At 36.0% G+C, this 13,336-nt stretch overlaps 3 protein-coding genes across 3 annotated transcripts in view; 2 read left to right on the forward strand and 1 right to left on the reverse strand.

Moving 5' to 3' along the window:
- The window catches only part of LOC111196357 (zinc finger protein 271-like), a 460,288-nt gene that overhangs the window by 194,362 nt on the left and 252,590 nt on the right, over positions 1 to 13,336 (forward strand). The window lies entirely within an intron of this gene.
- The window catches only part of LOC125801235 (zinc finger protein 239-like), a 213,748-nt gene that overhangs the window by 181,479 nt on the left and 18,933 nt on the right, over positions 1 to 13,336 (reverse strand). The gene's annotated exons all lie outside the window — the stretch shown is intronic.
- LOC125801469 (zinc finger protein 239-like) overlaps positions 10,404 to 13,336 on the forward strand; it is a 148,429-nt gene continuing 145,496 nt past the window's right edge. Inside the window, exon 1 of the mRNA XM_049478244.1 lies at positions 10,404 to 10,437. The gene's annotated coding sequence lies outside the window, so the exon portion shown is untranslated. The remainder of the gene's footprint in view (positions 10,438 to 13,336) is intronic.

Genomic DNA, 13,336 nt, shown 5'->3' on the forward strand with positions numbered 1-13,336 from the left:
CAAAATTGACAAATTTTGTTGCTGTATGTATATTTTTGACCCAGCAGATTTGGTGACATTTTCAGCAGACCCATAATAAATTTATGAAAGAACCAAATTTTATGACTGTTTTTTGTGACAAACATGTATGTGTTCCGATCACTCTATCACAGAAAAATAAGAGTTGTAGAACTTATTGAAAACTCAAGACAGCCATAACATTATGTTTTTTTACAAGTGTATGTAAACTTTTGACCACAACTGTATTAATCAAATACAGCAACCTAAATCAATATAGCAGACACGGTGACGTATCTCAGCATCGGGTCAAAGCCCAACTTCATCTGCAGAGGCAGAGATCAGCAGAAGCTCTACACCAGCAGATTCAGAGCAGCAGCTCAGAGACCTGCTGCAGTTTTACAGAAGCTAACGTTACCCACAATTTCATCAACTCTAAATAAATGTTACTAAAGCCTGTAAACCAGCTATCTGAACAAAATGTATTGTGTACATCAAAGACTGTGGTCTGCAGCACAGCTGCACCACAGGGGACTGTGCTCTCCTCGTTTCTTTTTACACTCTACACCTCAGACTTCCAGTACAACTCTGAGACATGCCACATGCAGAAGTTTTCGGACGACACTGCCATTGTAGCATGTATACGGGAAGGAAAGGAGGAGGAGTACAGAAACCTTGTGGAAGTCTTTGTGGCGTGGTGCAATAAGAACAACCTGCTGCTGAACACCTCCAAGACCAAGGAGATGGTGGTGGACCTCCGCAGGGCCAGGCCACCACACAGCCGGTATCTATTGTGGGAGTTGATGTGGAGATAGTGAAGACCTAAAGGTATCTCAGACTGCATCTGGATGATAGGCTGGACTGGTCATCCAACACAGACATCCTGTACAGGAAGGGGCAGAGCTGGCTCTACTTCTTGAGGAGGCTGGGGTCTTTTAACATTTGTCGGAAGCTCCTGGTAATGTTTTATCTGGCCGTGGTGTCAGCTGTCTTTTCTATGCTGTAGTGTGCTGAGGAGGAAGCATGAAGAAGAGGGACGAGATGCGTCTGGACAAGCTGGTCAGGCATGCAGGGTCCATGGTTGGTGTGGAGCTGGACTCTCTGGTAACGGTGGCAGAAAGGAGGACACTGCTCAACCTACTCTCCATCATGGATAATGCTGTTCACCCATTGCATTCCATCATCATGGACCAAAGGAGCAGTTTCAGTGGCAGGTTCTTGTCACAGAGCTGCTCTACAGACAGACTGAGAAGATAGTTTGTTCCGAGAGCCATCAGACTCTTCAACTCCTCCCAGTGGAGCCAGAAGAGATAGGACAGATGAGAAACGAGTCTCAAATGTGTTCTCTCACAGCCTTTTTATCTGTACTGGTGTATCTGTAACACCCTACACATCTACACCCTGTGACTCTTTTGCCTTTTTATTAAGTTGGCTTTGAAAAGCCAACTTATTGTTCTTCATTATCTTCTTATTATTATTATTCCTCGGTCAAAATTTAATCACTATCTCCTCCTAGGGCTTTTGACGTAGAAATTTTGCAGGATCGTAGGACCTATAGCCGAATAGGTTGCTTGTGCTTTTTGAAGCGATATATCGTACGGTTTTCGTAAAAACTTCGTAAACGTGCTCTTTTTTTTCCCATAGGAAATGAATAGGGGACAACTTTGAACATCCACGTAGGTCACAATTTTTGAGATATGAAGACAAAAATCGGACGGTCTATAGAACTTACGGCCTTCTTTCTGAACATTTTGATGTATTGCCGATTTGACGTACGGTTTTCGTACAATTGTCGTACGAAGTTTCCCCATAGAAATGAATGGGGGGCCCAGTGCTGGATCTCGCACACCAGCAGCTCTGCGCACGGAACCCCTTCTCTCCCCTGCTCCTCCAGTACTGTGAGTGTATGGAGGAGCTGCTGTATGGAGCAACTATCAGTCAAAAGTTTGGACACCCCGGCCCCAGCCAGGGTTTAGCAACCATCTATTAACTGCTTAGCAACCACCTTAGCAACCACCTGGAAAACGTTAGCAACTGCCTAGCAACCACTTAGCAACCACCTGCAAAATGTTAGAAACTGCATAGCAACTACTTAGAAACCACCTGGAATGTTAGCAACTTCCTAGCAACCAATTAGCAACCACTTTAGAAATTATAGCAACTGCCTAGCAACCAGTTAGCAACCACCTGGAAAATGTTAGCAACTGCCTAGCAACCCCTAAGCAACCACTTTAGAAATGATAGCAACTGCCTAGCAACCAGTTAGCAACACCTTAGCAACCACCAGGAACATGTTAGAAACTGCCTAGCAACAGCTTAGCAACCTTTTTAGAAATGAAAGCAACTGCCTAGCAACCACTTAGCAACCACCTGGAAAACGTTAGCAACTGCCTAGCAACCACTTAGCAACCACTTTAGAAATGATAGCAACTGCCTAGCAACCACTTAACAACACCTTAGCAACCACCTGGAAAATGTTAGCTACTGCCAGGCAAATACTTAGCAACCACTTTAGAAATTATAGCAACTGCCTAGCAACCACTTAGCAACCATGTGGAATATGATAGCAACTGCCTAGCAACCAGTTAGCTACACCTTTGCCACCACCTGGAAAACGTTAGCAACTGCTTAGCAACCATGTGGATTACGTTAGCAACTGCCTTGCAACCGCTACACTACACTACTAGCCTAACTTAAATACAACACCTGCACAGGTTTATGTTTAATATTATCATATCTGCTGATACCCGCTATCTCCTATACTTAAATTATTATTTTACTGCACTACTACATATCTACGACTACTTACTTCCACACTTTGTATAGCTTTTTTTATTTATATATTTATGTATATATTTTAAAGTCTCAGTTATAGAATTTTTATTTTATAGTTTTAGAGTCTTATATCCCTCACTGTGCTCTCTTATTGTTTGTTTGTTTCTACTGTGTTGTGTAACTGCCACTGGCTGCTAAATTTCCTTCGGGATCAATAAAGTATCTATCTATCTATCTATCTATCTATCTATCTATCTACCTTGTCTTTTATTTAACATTATTTAACATTTTCCCTGAATTTTCAATTCCACCTTAAATATTATCACTTCTTATTAGTTGACTTGGAAATGTAGCTACACATTTAGTAGATAAAAGTCTGTAGATTTGAAAAGTGATATGACTATTTTAACCCATTAAATGTTTGTCAGCATTTCACATAGAGATGGGCGATATTATCTAAAACAAAATATTTTTTTTGACTATTAAAAAACAAACTACAAATATTTCAAAACTATATTTACCTTTCGTTTGATTTCACTTAAATCTCTCTTATGGAGTTCAAGACTCCCCCTATCAATAGTGATGCCCCAACACACCAGGAGGGTGAAGACTAACACATACTTCCTCTGATACACGTGAAGTCAGCCACCATTTCTTTTCGAGCTGCTGCTGATGCAACATTACCGAGCAGCCATCGCGCTCGGAGGAAAGCGCAGCGGCTCGGCTCCGGTACATCAGCTCACAGACGCCCTGTGTTGTGGACATCACCCTAGAAGTGATGTGGGGAAAGAGCGCCATCACCCACCCGGAGGGAGCAGGGCCAATTTTGCTCGCTCTGAACGCCGGTAGCTTGATGACAAAGCTGATATATGCCTTTTTTTATTAAAAATATGATTCATGAATGCAAACCATTTCACTGTACAGTTCCTGAATTAGAGCTGAAATAGTGCGTTAGACTGTTTTAAACAGTTTTACAGTAGCTTGTGTAATTCCCCGGGGTTTTAGGGGTCAACACTCGCACACACTCAGCCCTATGATCCTGTCTGTTTGAGTCTGTCTGTAAAAGATTTGCATAAAATCCCTCTGAAAACTTTTTTACCACAATTTCAATACTTATAGTCAAATAGTCATCGGTAATAATGCACTATAGGCCCCTGTAGTGCGACCAAGGCTTCTGTTTATGAGGTCATTTTCCCCTTATATTAATTTTAATTTTATACTTTGAATAGTTTTAAAAGCAGTACTTTTATACTTTTACTTAACTTCTACAAAAGTATGTGAATTCCCCAGTATTTATACATCTAGTTGAGTAATAAATGTGAATACTTTTGACACCCTTGGTTGAGGCATTCCTAGGTTAGGCTGTGAAAATGACGAGGAGTGATTTTAATATCACACTCCTCTATAAGGCTGGATATCAAAACTTGATAACAAAAAGGCACCGAGCAAAATGTTACTTTGCACGAAACACACATAAAGATTTAGAGCTCGCGCAGTGCGGTGAAAGCAACCCCGGCGACGCCCTGTCACACACAAACTGAGAGAGAGCACAGAAACACAGATCATTCCAACTGTTCACACACTGCTGCTGCACTGAAATCTCTCAGCCACTCGCCTCTCTCTCTCTTTGGGTGATATTGTGCCATATCACCCACCTCTAATTATCACATCAGTACTACTTTTTTTTTTTAGTAAAAGAAAAATTCACATTGTTCTCATTTCCCGTTATATATCTACTAAAGACAGATTATGTTTGTCCAGTATCATTTATTTTACTTTAATCCTGGATATATGGAGACATTTGGAGTGCATTATTAATATCCTGACATTCTGGATCATTGACTTCTGTCACAAATCTGATCAAAATTCTTGTATTATATATTATCTCAGTTATGGGTGTGCCATTTCATATCATATGAAATAAAAAAAAATTTAATATTTTTTTTTGTTACGGTAGTGTATTCTTGAAATATATATATTTTTATTTTAGTGTTTTGACACATTGGTAAGAGCATCGTTAAGGTGAAAATACTTATCTGGTAACTTTAACTTAACTGTGTTTAACTGGTAACTTTAGCTAGGTAACTAATGTTATCTACTGGTTTAAAAAAAATTCTGGTAACTTAGGCTAACTAGCTAACATTAGCTAATCAATTATAAAAATACTGGTACCTAGTAAGCAAGCATTAGCTACCTGTTATAATGCGCTTGCAACTTTAGCTAGCGAGCTAACATTCGCTACCGATAATAAAATGCTTGCAATTTCAGCTAGCTAGCTAAAAATAGCTATCAATAAAAAAAAAAAAACGCTGGTACCTTAAGATAGTAAGCAAGCATTAGCTGCCTGTTATAAAACGCTTGCTACTTTAGCTAGCTAGCTTACATTAGCTACCTATAAACAAAACATTGGTACCTTTACCTAGCTAGCTAACGTTAGCTACTACTTTAGAATTAGCCATTTGCAACTTTAGCTAACATTAGCTACCCGGATAAACAAATCGCTGATAACTTTAGCTTGTTAGCTAAGTAACTGGTTCTGAATAAATTTTTTTACGTTATTTTATTCTAGGATATTCTGGTAGCCTCACAAAGCTGAAATCAGGTTCTTGTTTGAATTGTTTGTAATGTCTGTATTAAGCGAGTGCTGTTGAGAAATACAGTTTATCACTGGTACTTTATGATAATATTCTGATCCAGAACACATAATTCTTTCAATATGTACTTTTCTTATTTTTTTTAACTGGAGGGACTTCTGCAGTTAAGACAGAGCTGAATAATTAAATAAAAATATTTCTCATTAAATAATAATAATAATAATAATAATAATAATAATAATAATAATAATAATAATAATAATAATAATAATAATAATAGGATTAGCTGATACACTGCTGAGTAAATAAATAAAAATATCAGAAGAGAGAAATAAGCTCATAAACTCTTAACTATTACCTAAATCAGTGAATTCTCTACAAAAACACTTTTTAATCTGTCTTATACTCGAATTAATAGCAGTATTTTTTAACTTTAAACATGTTTTTAAACACTATTTATTCATAAAACACGGAGCTCAGCACCTACCCGCAGCACAGAAACACACAGACCGCTGCTGAGGTACGGTGGCTCAGAAAGACCAAACGTAGCGTAACTGCAGTTCACCACTAAACAGCAGGGGCCGCCAAAACTTCATTTAACAGCATTAAAGTGCCTCATTTTATAAAGTTCATCTAAAACAAAGGAATTGTATTACTCTGTTACACTTACAACAGCAATAAACACTGTAAAATAGTTGAGTAATGCCTCATTTAACTCAAGACAAGTTCAGACATTATTAACCATTAAAATAAATTAAACAAATGACTCAGATCATCATTAATGAACAAGATCTACTGTATTTGAAACATTAGTAATTTAGTAATATGTAATAATGTCTAAAGTATGGTCATTTAATAATGGATTGTTGGTATTGTGGACCATTTTTTAGAAATTCACTTATTCTGATGTATTTTCCTTCATAATACTGAATATTTTGGTGTTATTTTGGGTTAATGAAAGTGTGTAAAGTGTGTCCTGAATTTAAAATATATTAATATAGTTACAGCAGAACTGTATTACTGTGGTACACTTGATATTCCACACTAATGGTTTTAACTGGGATTTCTTAATAAAACTAAGCTTAATAAAACTAAGCTTAATAAAAGAGCGTGGCTAAAGATACTGCAATTTGCTAACATTTTTTATATTTTAAAACTATGTTTATCATCACAGTAAAATTGTGAGTTTTCTGTTAAATCAGTAAGTTAATCAACATTACTTATAAAAACACTAGTGGCAGAGTGGAATTCCACTTTACAGAGTCTTACCTGACCCATGCCTCACTACAATCATTTCCAAAACCAATTCTTTCTTTTTAAATGTAATATTTTATAGGCGGACTTTTATTTTGATGGGAAAGTCACGTGTCTTTCTGGCAGCTGTTCATGGAGTTGCTGCTGAACATCTCTGTGAAATGAGCAACAGTTGCTAATATAAAAGTCCGCTTGTAAAATATTACATTTAAAAATTAAGAATTTGTTTCCAGAGGGATTATAGCGAGGAAATGTTCAGGTAAAACAGGTAAGAAGTGGAATTGCATAAGAATAAGTGGATTTCTAAACATTTGTCTACAATATCTAAAATAAAATGTTAAATGACTTTAAACAAGACATTCACATATTACTAAATAACCAATGTTTAAAAATGTAATAGATTCAGTTAATTATGATCTGAACCATTATTTTAAGGAATTTTAATGGTAAATAATGAATAACCTTTTTAACACTGTGTAATAAATGCTAAAGTTGTACCAGATGAACTTGGTCCTCACTGTTGATGGTAAACTTCAAGTGATGCCCCAGCTTGTTTGCACTTACATTTCAATTTAGGTAAGATGGCTACAGTTAGAGTGACACTCAGAGATAGAAGAGATAGAAACGTGCACCAGTTTATCAGAAAAATGTATTTAATTGTTAGAGTCACTTCAAACTACCCCAACAAACAGCACTTACTAATTACTGTGGAAAGATCAGTGCTGTTGTTAGTGCACCAATTGTGACATTGATTCCAGTAGATACTTTTTTTAAAATCTAAATTTCATTTAAAATATTTTGGTTACATTTTATTTACATTTACCTTCTTGATGTCCTGCAGGTTCTTGAAAAGGAGATCGTACTGCAGCAGATCTTGTTTGTTGCTCACCTTGTCTAAAGTCTTTCTATTTATGCATTCTGAAATCTTTCCATAAATTGAGGTCATTCACAGCTCCTCCCTGTAAAATCACTCTCTGACATCACAATGGACCATCCTGATTTCTGTATGGAAGGGTACTTACACTTGTAAAAGAATTTTAAACTTCATATGCAAATATCAGTTTTAGTAAATTAATTGTAAAATAAAGAAGGATTTTTAAAAGAGTTTATTTGTTAATAGGATGTTTAATAGGACGTTTACCATCAACCGTGAGGACCAAGGCCATCTGGTACAACTTTAGCATTTATTACATACAGTGTTAAAAAGGTTGTATAGTTTATTAATTTATTTTATAGTTTATTGATAGTAAGAATAATTTGTTAACATATGGGTTCTTAGTGTAAAGCACTCTTACTTATTGAAAGAATCGTAAAGATTTTATAGTTCTAATAGATCTCTGTATTGAAGAAAGTGTGGAAAAGAAATGTCACAATTTCTACTTTAACAATAGTTCTGACCTTTGAGTAAAATTGGTAAGTGCTGTTTGTTGGGGTAGTTTTAATCCTCATGTTACCTTCAAATTTACTAACACCTTTTATGTTTGGGGTCAATTTCACCCCAGCAATTTCAAACTACAAAAAATATTATATATTAAGAACATTTTTACCCAAGTTTATGTCACATGCTATATTTGTTTGTCGTTTGTTGACTACTTCAATAGTCATTTAAAAAAAAAAACATTTGTAATGAAAAATATTGAATGTTCTCTTGAATAGTAACAAGTATTATGTTTGGGTCCAATTTGACCACAGGAAAAAACAAACGAGCAGAAATTCATGCTCAGTCACATGGGAGTCTGGATTGTAAAGAAGAAGATCCTACTTGTTCCATTCATCCCATATTACTGAGTTTATTAAGATCTCATCAGTCCTGCCTTGTCTCTGTGCTATTGAAGCGTAGGACAGGGAGGAGACATGGACTGTGTTTAGAGACATGCTGGATCTGTCTGCAGCCCAAACACCTGTTCTTTCTTCACCTTTTCACTTGTACTCTCCAAACTGAGCAACACAATGTAGACTTACATGTGGGATTAAATCCAAGTCTTTCTAACTATCCCTCTAAACACACACCTCCCTCTAAATGTATCATCTAAAGTAGTTTATCCTTTTAGATTGATGGTGTTCTGAAGAACTCAAATGCTGATTTTTTGTTTGGACGTGGCTGACAGCGTATCTGCTGAGACCTGGAACTATTCTGATTGCATTAGCAGCACTAAGTTTATCATTTTCTCCAAGTGGGGAGACAGACCATAATAACTTTTCACTTTTGGAAGGTAGTCTATTTTCTATTGGTTGAGAGACTACAGTAAAGGGCTCATTCTCCTCAGAGGAGGATTCATTATAATCAGGATCCTTTCTAAAGTCCTCCTTTTTCTCAGACACATTCTCCTCTATGTCTCTGTCATGGTGAAAGAGATGTGAGAAATCCTCACTGAGAGAAAACCTTTTCTTAGACGTCATTTTCAGTAGAGAGAGAGAGAGAGACAGAACACATAGAGAACTGGTTTAGAAGCTGCTGTGAAACCTTTTTATATCTCTGCATAACCACTATGTTGTGTGAACTATCAATATGTTTGTAGGAACAATATATTCCTCCACAGAATGAGAAATATCAAGTTCTTGTGAGAATTATGTTTTCCCCGCCCCCCTGTCACATCAACTGTCAGTGGTTCTTGCACTAATACAGTTATAATTATGTTATTTTAGGGATCTAATTTTTTTGAAGAATATAAAATTGCATGTCATATTGACCTTCACATCATTCAACAAATTCTGATATTTTTTATGGTTTATAAAGCTAAAATAGCCTGGGGTCAAATAGATCCCAAACAACACTGATGTATACAAAATGTGTAAAAGACACAAAAAACTTCCCATTAATTTTATGTTTACCCAGTTGTCTCTATTAAAAGAGGAAAAGTCACCAAATATGAAGTAAATAAAATGAGATTAACTAACTTATTTAAATGCGTTAAACATTGAATGGGGTCAAATAAACTCTTAAACAAATCCTTGATATTTTATAATTATAAGTTTTAAACTGATATTTGCATATGAAGTTTCAACTGCTTTTACAAGTGTGAAGTACCCTTCTATACAGAAATCAGGATGGTCCATTGTGATGTCAGAGAGTGATTTTACAGGGAGGAGCTGTGAATGACCTCAATTTATGGAAAGCTTTCAGAATACATAAATAGAAAGACTTTAGACAAGGTGAGCAACAAACAAGATCTGCTGCAGTACAATCTCCTTTTCAAGAATCTGCATGACATCAAGAAGGTAAATGTCAAGAAAATGAGCCATAATATTTTAAATAAAATTTAGATTTAAAAAAAGTTTCTACCGGAATACCAAAATAATAATTTATAAATGTTTGATACTTTATAGAGTAACAAAAATACAAATTTCCTCAAAGCAGAACAACTACAACCATTTCATCACCGCAGAGATAATTATTAAAGCTTTTAAACTGCAGTTTTAATCCTATTAAACATGTTCTCTGTGTAACTCCAGCATCAGTAGCAGTAATGCTAGTAAATTTCCTGAATAAAACATGTATAAATGTAGAAAGTTTTAATATAGAGGTAGGTTTTCTTTCCTATTTTAGTGAAATACTTTGTTCTACTTTGTAAAATTAAAGGAAAACCCCAGAGAAGTAGTTCTACAGTGTTTTAAATGAGAGTTTTAGCTGTTTAGCTCCATTCAGCTCCATGCATTGAGGACTCCCTCGCGGGCTCCCTCTAGCGGTGATGGGGTATAATGTGATATAGCGGGGGAGGGGGCGGGGCTCTACATAACCCGGATGAGGCTGAGCTTCCGGGGTCTGCAGTTCTCTCGGAGCACAGGAGGAAGAGCAGGATCAGCTGAACTACAGAAGGTACGGAAAAAGATTTTTGGATTATTACGCTTCTTCACAGAGGATCAATAAAGCATTTAAACAGATAAAACTCTTTCAGTAATGTTGAGCAGTGTGATGTTGAGCAGTGTAGTCTGTGTTAGAGCTGTAAAAAGCAGATAATAACAGAAAGTGGCTCTCAGTTCAGGATCAACGCTTCCCTGCAGGTTTAGTATTTAATTACGGTCATTAGTTTATACTAATTACAACACCTGACCCAAATAATCAACTACCTGCCCTCACTGAGGCAACAACCAACCAGAAACACTAATTTATTTCACTGCATAATAAAGACGGTAAATGTTAAACGTGTTACAGCTGGTTCTGGAGTATCACTGACCTGTTTTAGTGATTTTATGCTGTGAGACTCGCAGCTCTCCTCAGTAAGGGCAGTTAGTTCATTATTAGGCTCAGCTCTGTGTATAGTTCTCCTAACTTACAGCCGGAGTTCTTTGATGTTGCGCCAAAAACAGTCCCCTGCTAATCCCGCTGTAGCATTAGCTTAAAGTTAGAATTTTTCTCCTTAAGACCCTTAAACGATAATTTTTTTTTAAAATCCCATTAGTTTTTCTCATAGGGAAAAAACGCTTAGACAAGGAAGCAGTGCGAGCACTACAGAGTGATGCACGGCTTCAGGGGTCTATGTCTGGTGCAGCAGCAGCAGCTCTGACTTTTCTATCAAAATAAAAGTCTGCCTGTTAAATATTACATTTAAAAAGAAATAATTGGTTTTGGAAATTATATTAGTGAGGTAAGAGTCAGGTAAGACTCTGCCACTAGTGTTTTTTATAATCATGTTGATTAGCTTACTGATTTAACCGAAAACTCCCTATTTTACTGTAATAATAAACATAATTAAAAAATAATTTTAGCTACACTGTTTTATTAAACAGCCCCTTAACTGATACATTTAATAATAATAATAATAACACATGACACTTTGAGAGACTTGACATTGCTAAAATACATCAAAATCATATAATTTATCAGAATGGAAAAAACTGTGAATAAACAGAATATAATAATCTGTTATTTGGCTATAATATTTACTACTGAAGCAAATGTAGCACAGTAATAAAGTTCTACTGTAGCTATATTAATATAATCTAATTAGCCATTTGTTTAATGCATTTTAATGGTTAATAATGTCTAAACTTCTTCTAAAAATTAATTAAAGCATAACTTAATAATTTTACAGCGTTTATTACTGTTGTAAGTGTAACAGAGGTATAAAATAACTTTGTTTTAGATGAACTTTATAAAATGAGGCACTTTAATGCTGTTAAATGAAGTTTTGGCGGCCCCTGCTGTTTAGTGGTGAACTGCAGTTACGCTATGTTTGGTCTTTCTGAGCCACCGTACCTCAGCAGCGGTCTGTGTGTTTCTGTGCTGCGGGTAGGTGCTGAGCTCCGTGTTCTATGAATAAATAGTGGTTAAAAACATGTTTTAAGTTAAAAAATACTGCTATTAATTCGAGTATAAGACAGATTAAAAATTGTTTTTGTAGATAATTCACTGATTTAGGTAATAGTTAAGAGTTTATGAGCTTATTTCTCTCTTCTCTGTTAGAAGTTAAGTGAAACTAACACGAGGCTCAGTTTTCCCTCCACTGTCTGTAGCTGTGCCAGCAGAATATCAGATAATCCTATTATTATTATTATTATTATTATTATTATTATTATTATTATTAATATTATTATTATTAATTAATTAATAATTAATTAATTATTTAATGAGAAATATTTTATTTATTTATTCAGCTCTGTCTTAACTGCAGTAGCCGCTCCAGTAAAAAACGGCTAACCGGCGGTGCTAACTGTATTTCCGAGCTGAATTAATCACTGTTTTTAATAACTGATTAATTTCTTACTGCTGGTTAGGGTTGGTAGGATCTGTGGTTTGATATTAGATGTGGATTATGGCTGTAGTTCACTCAGTATAGTTATTTATTACATTCACAATGCCGGAATGCATTTGCTAGCTAGGCTAACAAACTGCAGATCTTCATAGAGATGGCTAACGGCTAACTGGCAATGCTAACTGTATTTCCGAACTAAATTAATGATAGTTTTCTAATAACAAATAGGTGTGTTTGTGCTGCTTAGTGTTTGTAGATCCTGTGGTTTTATATTATATGTGTATGTGGATTATGACTATAGTTTACTCCAGTCTGTAGTTATAATACCTTTACAACACCGGAATGCAGCTGCTGTTCAGTTCAGTGCTAGCTAGGCTAACAGACTGCTGGTGTTAATCTGTTTACCTCTCGGGCGCTGACTTTACGTGTACCGTTCTGCTGTACAGCGTTTCCAAAGTTAAAACTCTCCGGATAATCGACTTTTTTGTAGACAAACAGCTAAAGTTACTCAGTCAGCCGCAGACTGAAGCTGCTGGTGGTTCAGGGTAAACTGTTAAACTGGAAACCGGATCAGTGATGAGTTTGAGGTTAACGTTAAAGCGGGTTTATTGTCCAGCTCAAGCTGTGGACTGGAATATAAATCAGTAAGTGGATCGGCCACGTGCGCCCGATATCCGATTCGCCGAATTACGTCAATATCGGCCCCCATACCGATATTGTATCGGATCAGTCCCATCTCTAATATGAAGAAATGCTTAATAAAAGTAGTGTAATGAAGAAATTCATTGTTTAATTTACTGGCAGCATCTTTTATGTTAGGGGTATAGAGTATATCGATAAACGCAAAACTGTATTACCCAGCAACACTTGTTTTAGTACAGATATTACAGTCAAACCTCTAAAATCCACTGGTTTTGTTTATTGTTCTAGTATAAATCATGCTGTCAGTGGCTAAAATAAATATATTTTTATTTATAATTCTACTTGTATTAAAGAATTATGTGTTCTGGATCAGAATATTAT

This window comes from Astyanax mexicanus, chromosome 4, assembly GCF_023375975.1.
Source record: "Astyanax mexicanus isolate ESR-SI-001 chromosome 4, AstMex3_surface, whole genome shotgun sequence".
Lineage (NCBI taxonomy): Eukaryota > Metazoa > Chordata > Actinopteri > Characiformes > Acestrorhamphidae > Astyanax > Astyanax mexicanus.